The sequence below is a fragment of the Lagopus leucura genome, unplaced genomic scaffold, assembly GCF_019238085.1.
Source record: "Lagopus leucura isolate 7727_CA_CO unplaced genomic scaffold, USGS_WTPT01 Super-Scaffold_100045, whole genome shotgun sequence".
In the NCBI taxonomy this organism is placed as follows: Eukaryota; Metazoa; Chordata; class Aves; order Galliformes; family Phasianidae; genus Lagopus; species Lagopus leucura.
In genome coordinates, this window is record NW_024962292.1 from 1,754,741 (window position 1) to 1,766,202 (window position 11,462).

General features: G+C 48.8%; 1 long non-coding RNA gene across 6 annotated transcripts in view; it reads right to left on the reverse strand.

Annotated features, from left to right (window-relative positions):
• LOC122187376 overlaps positions 1–10,321 on the reverse strand; it is a 44,397-nt gene extending 34,076 nt beyond the window's left edge. Inside the window, exons 1-2 of one of the 6 annotated variants that reach the window (XR_006181290.1) lie at positions 10,294–10,321; positions 9,699–9,857 (exon numbers count right to left, since the gene is read on the reverse strand). This is a non-coding gene — a long non-coding RNA (uncharacterized LOC122187376). The other 5 variants (XR_006181289.1, XR_006181293.1, XR_006181292.1 and 2 more) reach the window with 5 other exon arrangements.
• Positions 10,322–11,462: the final 1,141 nt, after the last annotated feature.

Here is an 11,462-nt window from a genome sequence, read left to right on the forward strand (position 1 = left end):
TATTGCTGCTGTTACTTACACTGGAAAGGGAACTGTCTCTTGAGGAAGGGAAAAAAATGGAGGTGGCAGCTTTTATTTGTTAAGCTGACTCAGCTGGACAGTGGAACAAGAAATGTTCAGATCCAATCCATAACTTTTGTGGCCGCTCTAAGGACGTATTCTTCCTCGACACTGATAAAAGTTTAATATGGAGTTGCCCAGGTTTTTAATAAACTTGTCAACAAAAGAGCAAGGCAAATTGATGGGGACCTTCCCAGGAATAAATTCCACTTCAAATAGGCCAAATGAGCGTGGAGGACAGAGAGGGGAAGGCACACGGGCAGCTTCTGCTGTTCTTTGCAAAAATGGCACAATGGATTTTAGCGGGTACGTATGTGTGTGCGTCTTATTATCTCTGAGACAAGGCATTAGGACACAGCTTAAATTAAAGAATACAACCTGGTGTGGATCAGAGTCCTGACACGGCAAGGAAGGGAGGGGACAAAGCCCCTGCATTGATTTAGCGGCGAAGCCATTCCCCACTAAAGAATTGCCATCTCACCCTGTGAGTAGTTCTGCATCTCCCGGTGCACCCGAAGGCTCCAGGCATCCCCTACCCAGCCTGTGGTCACTTTGGGACCAACCCCAACACACTCTGCAACAATCATGCGTTGAGCATCACCTGTGTCAACCCATGCATCCCTTGCCCATCAGCAGACCCTCCAATCTGACCTGTGGTGCCAACAGCTTTTTATCCCACACCCCCCCACTGTACACATCGCATTTCAGCTATTGCCTGCATGTTTATCTCCACTCAATCAAACCAATCCCATTCACTGCTCAATTTTTTCACTTCCATACATCATGAGCTGCCTTCAGGCACCACACTGCCCCTTCCCATGGCACTGACTGCAGGCATGGCAGGAGGAGCACATACTGCATGCTCCGCAAGCTTGGGATGGAAATCTCTGCATGAGATGCATTATTTTCTATTAGCCTCCATCAAGCCAGTGCCTTAAATTATTAAGCTTTGTTGTGGTATTGTTTTCTTTCTTTTTTTTTTTTTTAATTTGTTGACCTGAAGTAAACACAAGTATTAAATCAGATTCCAATAACCTCACCTCACAGTAAATTAACTCATTGTGTCCCAGAGAGGAACGCAACTGCATCTCAGCCGCTCTGAGCAACACTTTGCCTCCCCTTCACCGTCCCTGCAGATTTCACATGCATGCCACAGGGTAAAAAGCAGAAGGCCAAATTCTGCCTCCAACCTTGGGCCACATCCCAGATTGGAAGCTCTGCCTGGGTGCCGCAGTGAACTTTATTTCTGATCATTCTTAGGTCACTGGATTCCTGCTCTGGTAGCTTTACCCGACTCCCCAAATGCCAGGGTCGACGTGCCTATGTAAGGGCTTTGCAGGGACAGCTCCTGTCCTCACAGCTGCTTGGGGACTTCTGCGGCTGGTGGTCACGAGCCCCTGGCTGCCCAGATGCCACCTAATCCGGCCCAGCAGAGGGGCAGCTGAGAATGAGCACTATTTATACCAGCTGCTGCCGGCCCCACTGGGCTGCTTGTGGCTTTTTTAGCTAGCAGCTCCCTTCCCAGCACAGGCCATATCTGGGCATGGCGAGGCACCTACAAACAGAGTGCTGTGCTTCGAGAAAAGAGGAAAGAAAAATAGGGGAAAAAAAGGAAAAGCTGCATCTGTCTGAGGTGTCAGACACCCCGCTTCCATCAAAGCATCCTGAACACCACCAGTAACTGCTCCAACTGCTAAGAGCTTCACTATAAACTTGCCTCTTATTCAAAGTGTGTCTGTCCTCTAACAACCTTCCACCTGTGCACGTAGCTATTGGCCTCTGTTCCTTCATACAGACATCTATGCAAGAAATGCAAGCTCAAATCAAGGGTGCATGCTGACACGGCTTACACCGTACGAGCAGAACCTCCTTTGGAGCATTACAGGGTGTCAGAGGAGGCAGCCAGCTTGGAGCTCTACCTGTTGAACAGGCTGCACAAGACTGTGCATTTTGGCCACTAGGCACTCAGAATGAGCTTGTCCTTGGGTAATTGCACCAAGATATTCTCCAGTCTCATGCCTGCAATGGCTTCAGCATCTCTACATGAGCAGCCCCCCTCTCTCTGGGGGAAAGAAAGGCGGGGGAGCAGCATGTCTGCCTGCAGCCCAGCAAGCAGGCGGTGCAATGAGCTGCACTCGCCATGACCCTGCATCCCAACAGGGAAGCATCTTGCTGCATGATGGCTTCGGGTCAAGAGCAACTTCAGCAGAAAGCGCTAAACTGAGCATCTTCACTGGGAGGGAATAGCTGAAATCAGCGCATGGCTTTCAGGGGAGGGATGTGAGCTCCGGAGTGAGGATATTTCTCTTGCAAGGAACACACCACCCCCTCGCCCACAGCCACTGTGAAGTGCAAGATGTGGTGAAACTCTTTAAAAATAGATATATTCCCAAGCAATACATGCCGCTCGCATCTGGCAGGGCAAACCTAGCATGGAAGCTCTTGCTTACAGACTAAAAAGCCTCAGAGCAGCTCAAGGCACCTGAAACCTTGACTCTCTCCTCATTTCTTCAGAGCCCGCTCTTGTTCTTGGCCTAACCCAGTCCTGAGAAGCACAAGGGAAGCCCTGCCCAGCTAGGCTGGTGTCAAAGGCAGGGAAAGATACTGCAGTGCAGTGCTGATCTCTTCTGCAATCGGACGTGCAGGCTAGCCCGAATGCTGAGTCAGCACAATTTCTTTTTTGATTGGTTGATCCGAGTAACATACTTTCAATGTATGCTAAAGGGGCAGCAATTAATATGTTTTTCCCCCTTTCTCCACCTCCCCAAACCTCCTCAAATCAAACACACAAATCTCACCCCCAAAGTCACTCTCTGGCCCTAAATATTCTGAGGCTCTTTCATTTTTAATTTAGAGCATTAAAAAAAAAAAAATTTGCAATCTAAGCGATGCTCACTTTGATCGACTTGTGCTGCAGCAGCTAAAATATCTGTCCTGCAGGTCAATCTAATCATGCTTAATAGCAGTTTATTCTTCAACGCAACATTTTTCACATTGGGTCGACAGTTTTAAATGAGATTGCTGATGCACCCCTTTACTAATGCTTTCACCAGGGCCAGCACATCCCTTGAAATACTCGTGCAATAAAATGAATGCTTTATTGCTCTTGATGAATGCACTATTAAACTTGAATTGCAAATATAGCCCCCCCTTTTTATTTTTATTTTTTACCAAAAAAAAAAAAAAAAGAGTACTGGGATTTATTGGACCACCTGTCTTCCTGTATTAAATAATAGCAACAAAAGTAATAATAGCCCATCAACATAAACGCATGAAAGTAAAAAATCCAGGGGAAAAACTCACGGCACAAATTCATCCCTGTGCTCCCATGCGCGCGCGCAAAATTCCCGTTCTGTACCTGACCGTAGTTCCGTTCATATGCGGAAAATTCATCTCAAGAACGGCTGGGTTTTGTGAGGCATAGAATAGGAAAATGTAACTAATTTGGTCCACTGGATTTATGGCTTTTACAGTCCTCAGAGCTCCCGTTTTTGCCGGTGGGACCGTTTGGTGCGCGCTTTGCTGGACGGATGGGCGCAGCCAAGTATTGCGCCTCGCTTCAGCACAGAACCTGCGGCTCCGCTCTAAGGAGAGCGAAGGAGAAGAGGCTCACTTCGAGCTGAGAAACAGAGAGGACTTAGTGTGGAGGAACGGTCGCAGTTTTAATCCAAAAAAGAGGAAAAGCGAGAAGGAGCTGAAGCAAAGAGTAAGAATGGCGCAAACTGGTGGGCGACGCTAATGGCTAAAGGCCTGCCATGGTTTTGGGATCTATACACAGCATTCCTATTTAATTTTTGGCATTGCCCCACTGCACCAGAGACTGGGGAGGGTCTCAGGACGTGTCCTGCACCCGCACACCTCCCACCACGTGGTTCCCGCATGGTGAGACAGAGCTGACTTACAGTTTTGAAAATATTTACGTAAAAATAAATCTGAGCACTTAGTGACTTCCTAAAGTTAGCAATTCTGTGTGATTAACAAGCATATTAATTCAGAGAGGGGGGGAAGGAGATAAAAATTGCATTACGGATGCAGGTATCTGCTGTAAATCAGACCGTGGGCACCTTCGCTAGAGATCTGCATAGTGGTGTGGAAGGCTCAGTAACACCCACACTGAGAATGCAGAGAAAAGGAAGAGAACAAGAAAAAGAAAGAGCGAGACAATGAGAAAATGAAAGAAAAGAGGAAAAAAGAAATAGAAAAGAAAAACAGAAAAACATAAGAGCGAAGTTGAAAGCAAGAAAGCAACCTAGAAGAGAAAACGAGAAGCACGCAAGTAAGCGGAAGACAAGGAAAGGATAGGGAGGAAAGCAGAGAGGAAAAGGGAAGGGAGAAGAGGTAGTAAAAAAGGGCATTTGGGAAAGGAGGGAAATTATTATTGTGGCCAGAATGGTGAGAATCATCCTCATTTTTCACCCAGCAACTCAAGCTCCCAGCAGTGATGTACAAGCGAGAGAAACTGCAGCCCCATTTGGGAGCTCTACTGCTCGGTCTCTGTTTTCTGGCGCCCTACTCTTTGTATTTAATTGTGGCCCCAAATCGGGGCAGAACACCATCAGTGGCTGGGATCCATCCTTGTCCAGGGGACAATGCCTCTTCCCAAAGCACCTGGCAAAGCAGAGGACCCTCCTCTCCCAGGCAGAGGTTGAGTACTCCATGTGCGCCAACCACTTGTATCATTCTTTTTTTTCTAATTTTATTTTTAAAGAAAAGAAAGATATATAAAACCTATGGAATACTATGCATAGGAAATCTCCTTAAGAGCCCAGCGCACCTTTCCTAAACTGCAATTGAGAAGTGCCTGCTCTCCAAGTGCTCAAGTGCTTGGTGTACGTGTAACAAGTGGCAGCAGAGCTTGCCATGAATCACACCAAACTGAGGCTCAGCAAAGGCCTCCAGAGCACAGATGTGCTGAAACCACGGGGAATTTGTTCAGAGCAGAACATTGCTGTGCCCTTGGCTGCACGGCGGGGTGATGGGGATAAGTTTAGGAGTCGGTAGGTGGGATGGAGAAATGAGGTGCCAAATGGCAGGCATCTATCTGCCTAGATATGTGCATTTTGTAAGGTTGAGGAAAATGGGGGCTGAAAGCTTCACCGCCCTCCCCAGGCAGAAAGTTCTGCTTGTTCACATGGATCGTTAAACCCATCTGTATCACCACATCTCATTCTTGTGGGATGCTGGGAGAATAACCAGGTGTTTTACAATGAGAAATGTTATAAAGGAAAACCAAAGTGCCAGGAAAGCTTCTCAAATTCAAGGAGCTAATTTTCTTATTTCCCCCTAATAACCAGCACACACTAGGGATGCTTGCTGCCTCTAGCTGTGACCTGGGCGCCCAATGGCTGTGTCCAAAGGCCGGCACACACACAGTGAACATCGCTTCCTCCCCAGCATTAAGCACAAAAAGTTTTAACACAGGAAACATCCCCAAAGCCCTTTGCATATTCACATGAAGCCAAAACACTGCACCTCCAAGTCACAACTCCTTCCCTTCTTCTCCCTGCCTCCAACTCCTTTCCTTTTCCCTAGGATTAAGGACCAGCCTCATTTTCAGGAAAAAAGGCCAAGGGGGAAGCAGCAATCTGGAGGGACTGGTCTGCATCCCTGCTGAAAACCAGGAGTGGACAGCCAGCTTTCCCCTGGCATCGCCTTTCAAAGCCCATGCCGCAGTCAGCATATTGAATATTTAATGTCCTGATGAGCATTTCCACCTGCTGACACAGGCAAAGTGACAGAACAATACACGCACTGGAACAAGATCATCAATTGACTCCCCAGCCAGTCTGCCATGTCAGGCATCTCAAAAAAAAAAAAAGACAAAAATCTGTCTGTCTTTCTCCCCCCTTCACACGGGGTCACACACTGCTCCTCCGAGAAGAGTTCCCACCTGAAATACATACTTCTTTACATTCCATAGATTGCCAGGTTCATATGGGCATATAAAGAAGTATGTCTCTCAAGCAGGTAGGTTCAATATGCGCATTTATATGCACACGGGAGGAAATAGGGCTGGCGTGCCATTTACTTCCCAGGAGTGAGTTACAGCACAGTTTGAGGCAGCACATGTGCAAAACACACACACACACACACACCCTCACTCCCCTTGCTGGTCATCCCGGCTCTGCCCCTGCAGGTTGCTGGGGTTTAAGGCTGGGAAGAAGTAGAGGGCAATGCCCAGAGCGCCTGCAGCATTTTGTCATGGAATGGCACAGAGGAAAAGCCACACTCCTAGCCCACCTACAAAGAGGATGCTTTCACTGAAATTGTAAACTTTCAGTGATTAAAAAGGCTTTAGTAGAAGGAATTTGATTTCTTTGTAAATATATATAAAGACAAATATGCGCATATATATGTGTATACAGGTTTAGACAAAGCCATGTGGGTAGAGGTTAAGTAGATATCAATTCCCAATTGCCTCCATCCTGCAATTTAGAAACAAGAAGCCAATTTGCTTTTAGAAAGCCAAAATCCAGCATAGCACTGATTTACAAAGCAACACCAGCAAGAAGTGCTCCATCTGGCAGAGCAAGAGAACTCACCAGCTACAGACATGCCATCACTTCCAGCACTCAGTAGAGATTAAGGCGTAGGAAGAAGAAAGCATCTTACCTAGAGAATCCAGTGGTTTTTCCTCTGCTGGTCACCGTGAGTGTGACACTACCTTGCAGCAAACAATCCCCAATATACCTTGGGAGGAGGGCAAGGGAGTTCAGGGTATTTAAAAATACATATATAAAAAACAATTTGCTTTCCACAAGTCATCCAGCGGAGCCCCACACCTGGGATAGACACCTGCAGCGATGCAAACTAAAAAGCAGCCCCAGCCCTGTGCCGGTAGCTTAGGCCAAAAAAGTCTTTCGGAGTTCTCCCCGTGGGGCTCATCCCCACACGCAGCCATCGGTTCCCGCTGCCTCTGCCCTCCGCCAGCCGCCACGCTGAGCTTTAAAGCTCTGGAACAATGTGGCTGGGTTGAATGCAGGGCGGCATTCCGGAGGTCACGGCGGGCGCTGCCGCTCGCTCAGCACAGCGGGTGCGCGCTCACCTGCGCCCCTCGCCCCGCCGCCGCTCGATTGCAATTTGCAGGCGAAATGCACAACGCCTGCCTCGACGCTAATGAATTTGGCCGTTTCTCACCAGTTTCTAATGAAGCCTTTAAAGAGGGTTTAAGTAAACTTAGCAAGTGGCAAAGTAAGCACTTTGGAATACTTAATTGTATCGATGTGTTTTCCTTTTTTTTTTTTTTTTTCCCCCGCTGCTTTGTGAAATATCGCTGAGAGAGTGGGAGTAAATATTTCCCTGTGCTGATTGACTTCCACACCATCAGGCTGCAAAGCCCTGCAGAGCCCGGGTGCAAACCCATGGGCTCACCCCAGCCCCTCAGTGCCATGCACCATGCAGCAGCATGGGCGCGAGCCCCATGATGGCTCGGCACTGTGCCCTTCCTCACTGCCACAGGGCTTCTAGCCCCACTAAATGCCATTATCTGTCTCATTTTGAGGTAAATTTCCACTGTCGGTTTGGAGTGAGGGCAAGAGAGATCGAGCTGTGGCACCATGGTACTGCGTGACTGCAGTGAAATTAAAGTGAAGGGAGAGGTGAGGAGCGCGAGGAAACGTCTTGGTGCTCAGATTCTAAAAAGAATTCCTCAAAAGCCCACAAAGAACTGAGTTCAGTTGGGTTTCACATGGCCAAGGCACTTGGCCATGTTGAATTCCCCTTAGATAAACACCAACAGGCCATGCAACAGAACAGGACTGCTGCTTGACATCTTGGACCATTGCACATTTCAACTCATTCCCAATTTGCTTTCCTGAAATCCCCCTTCCATGGACTGTCTTGAACTGTCCCAAACTTCTGCGGATGAGCAGGAGAACGGGATGCCAGCCACTACAGGGAGCTAAAAGATGTCACATAAAATCCTTACAAATGTTGGAGACAATGGAACAACAGCGGCAGCCAGGTTTATCTGTTGGTTGCTCCCAGAAAGGTGGTGGATCTAGGTTTCAATCTGCCTGTGATTGTAGGGTTGGCCCTGCTGGTGGAGGAGCAGACATGCGGCGTGGCAGTGATTTAATGGTGATGCCAGAGGCACTTTGTGGTCCACATCCTGCTGTGAGCACCAGGAGTAATGTTGGAGGGTGAGCATCGCCCAGCATCCTCCACCCACTTCGGCTCACTCAGAGCAGAAAAAGCTGCACAGTAAAACTGTGGTTGCTCTGGGGGGAAAAAATGCATGGGAATGCGGATAGTGCAGAGTGCAAGGAGCAAATAAAAGGGAAGGACGGAGATGGAGGGATGGAGGGGGTGTGAAGGATGGAAGCATGATGCTGTACAACTGCGCCCTCTGTCCCATTCTGGGGGAGCTCCTCGAGTCCCAGTGGCAAAGTCAGGCTGCAGCTTTGCAGCGCAAAACTTTGGGCACCTGGAAGCAGCCTGGTTTGGGGCTGGGCATGGCCAAGGGAACCCAGCAGGACTGAGCTGCAGTGAATGGACCAGGCTTAGTCCTTTGGGGTGGCAGCATGGCCACCCGCGCCAGGGAACCAGCAATTAAACTGCCAGCCAGATCACAGGGCTCTGCCTCCACAATTACACACGGCTGCTGAGTGCACACTCTCTCCAGCACAGACATATGCAAATGCCATACTCCAAGCACAGACTGAAGGTGCATTGTATTAGGATCATGTGCTACACCTGTTTATATATAGCATTTAATATCTCTGTATAAAGCCATGTAAAATATACATATGCATGCTATAAAATACAGCCCAATTTGTGTGCATGCACGTATATAACACAGTACCCCTCGCACAATACCAATGCATATACATTTATGTGATCAGGTATCACCACTATCATATAAAACATAATGACCACAGCTAACTCTCAGCTGCAAAAGCAATAACAGCCGATTGATGGATGAAGTGTAACCTGAATTCAAACCCCTTGCAGGGAAAACCTAACTTCTTCTTGCATCTCCTTTCTGATTGCCCACAAGCCATGCGTCCACAATTAACGCTCAGTTTTCGGCACTGGAACAGTTAATCACCGCAGCACTGAGATCACTGCAAGTTAGGCTAAGTTTAACCACATTTCACCCTTTTGCTCTGTCTGGTATTAGCTCAGAGCCACTAGTTTGGTGCAAATAAATAAATGAAGCCCCAATCCCCCTAGGTGTCATTAGCCAGCCTGGCTCTGAATTAGGCATTTAAAGGCCAGTTTAACCTTGCAGAACGGCTGCATGTCAAAGTTCTAACATTTCAGTTCAGATTATTATAGTGCACTGCTTGCTCTGCAGTTTGTTGCTTTTTTTTTTCTTTTTTTTTTTTTCCCCCTTTAAATGCACATTATGCCACAGCAGAACAACAACAACAACAACAAGAAAAAAGAATAAAGGTGGGGGGAAGGTCTCCCAACTCATCCATGGATTAGAGGCAGCCGGCACATCCCCACACAGACACACACACACGCAGCACACACACATTTGCCGGATGCAAAAGCAGACATTTGAGTCCCCGGGTAAGTTGGATGGGCACTCAGTCCTGCATCGGTCAGAAAAGTGTTTAAAAACGAGCTGAGCTGGTGCAGTTAGAGGGAAGAAAGGGAGCAGAAGAGGGGAAGGAAAAAAAGAGACATACCAGTTAGGAGCTTCTGTTGCAGCAGAGGACTCACCAGAGCACTAGCTGAAAGCTGAATCAGCTTTCGAGAGTTAGGGATGCATAGAGGAGGGTCATGGAATCACAAGGTAATAATGCGCTTCATGCTGCAGCCGTCAGCCTTCTCCTTATAGCCAATCTCTAATGCAGGAAGGGAAAAAGAGAGCAGGCCCAGTGATGGTATTAGTCCTCACTTGGAGGAAAAAAAAAAAAAAATTAAAAAAAAAAAAAATCATCAGGCAAACCTCCCCCCCCCCACCCTTACCTCACCCCCTCCGCCCAGCACCACTACAACTCCATCCCCGCTGCTGCATCGCGGCTGGGCGGTGGGGGGAGGAAGGCGGCAGGCAGCGCGGTACAGCGGAGGCTGAGCAGCGGAGGCTGAGCGGGGGGAGCGGGGCTCCGGGGAGCGCCGGCGGCGGCGGGCGAGGCGGGGGTTAAGGAGAAGGGACCCAACCCGCCCGGATTGCAGCACACCTGGCTGCGGAATGGGGCTGTCCCCTCTCTAGATCCCCTCCTTCCCAAGGGTCAGCCCTGGCTTGGGGTCAGCCACCGGGAGGGGTACGCACACACGCACCCAGGGGGGGGAGAGACCGAGGGGGGCAAGCGCTGGTCAGGAAGTGGGTCCACCTTTCCAGTGCTTATATACCCAGCGAAGCATCTGAAACATGCACCGCCGGGCGAGCGGCCCCTGCTCGTGCTCTTCCCTCCCTGACCATATTTAGTCAACCATGGCAAAAAATAGCCTGTCAGCTGGAGGCTGCTGAGCAGTATTTGGAGTTCAGTCGCTCCTCTCAGCCCATTGACTACTGGTCCAGCAGGGTCCTGACTCTGCCTTTTTTTACCCTCCGCTATTTTTAGCGAGGCCAAATGAAGAGGGAGCTCATCTTACTACTCTGCTGGGCTGAGGGTTCACAGGGGCCCTGGCTATGTTTGGTAAGCACCAGCACTGGGAGACACGGAGCGGAGACCTTGTCCGTGCTGGAAGACCTTTGTCTCCCTCCTCTATTTATCTTTTTCCTCTCTTCTGACTTCTTTCTTTTGTATTTTTTCCTCCACTGTCAAAAGGTAGCCGGAAGAGAAAGTGGGGAAGAAGGTCAAGGGATCCTAATTTTCACCTTCAAGAGAGAAAACACTGCACACTGGGACTGAGACCTTCACCGTGTTGTTCCAGGCACCCCATCGTCCAGCCACATCTCCCTTCCAGTGTCTCCAAAGGAGCCAGGGCCCAGTGAAGTGTTGATCTTCTACCCTTAGCAGGGAGGGCTGGAGAGCTCCACCATAGTCCAGAGAAACCCTCCTGCCATAGCATGTTGATGGGGGACACCGACATGGAGACACCTCTTGGGCCTTTTGGCCAATGGGAGCCTCCAAATCTTCCCCAACAAGGGGCAATTCTAGAATTCCCTGATTCCTGAGTTTGGAAGGCGATCATAATGGATACTTCCATGTAGAGCATCCACATGGGACTGTCAGGCAACATTTAACAGAGGTTGAGCTTGTTGGGAGTTCGTAACATGTCACCTAGGAATGGGAAATGCCTGAAGGAACAACTTCATAGTGCCATGAGCTGTGAAAGGCTCTTAAGAGATTCCAAGGCACCCCAAGGCATGTCAGAATATTCTCAGAGTCACCTTCTCAGTTGGCACACCTGCTCTCCATCCCCTGTGGCTTGTCCTCTTTGTCACAGCCCTTCTGAACTCAAATTCGAATCTGAAGTCTGGGATTTCCCCATCCCCACCAGTC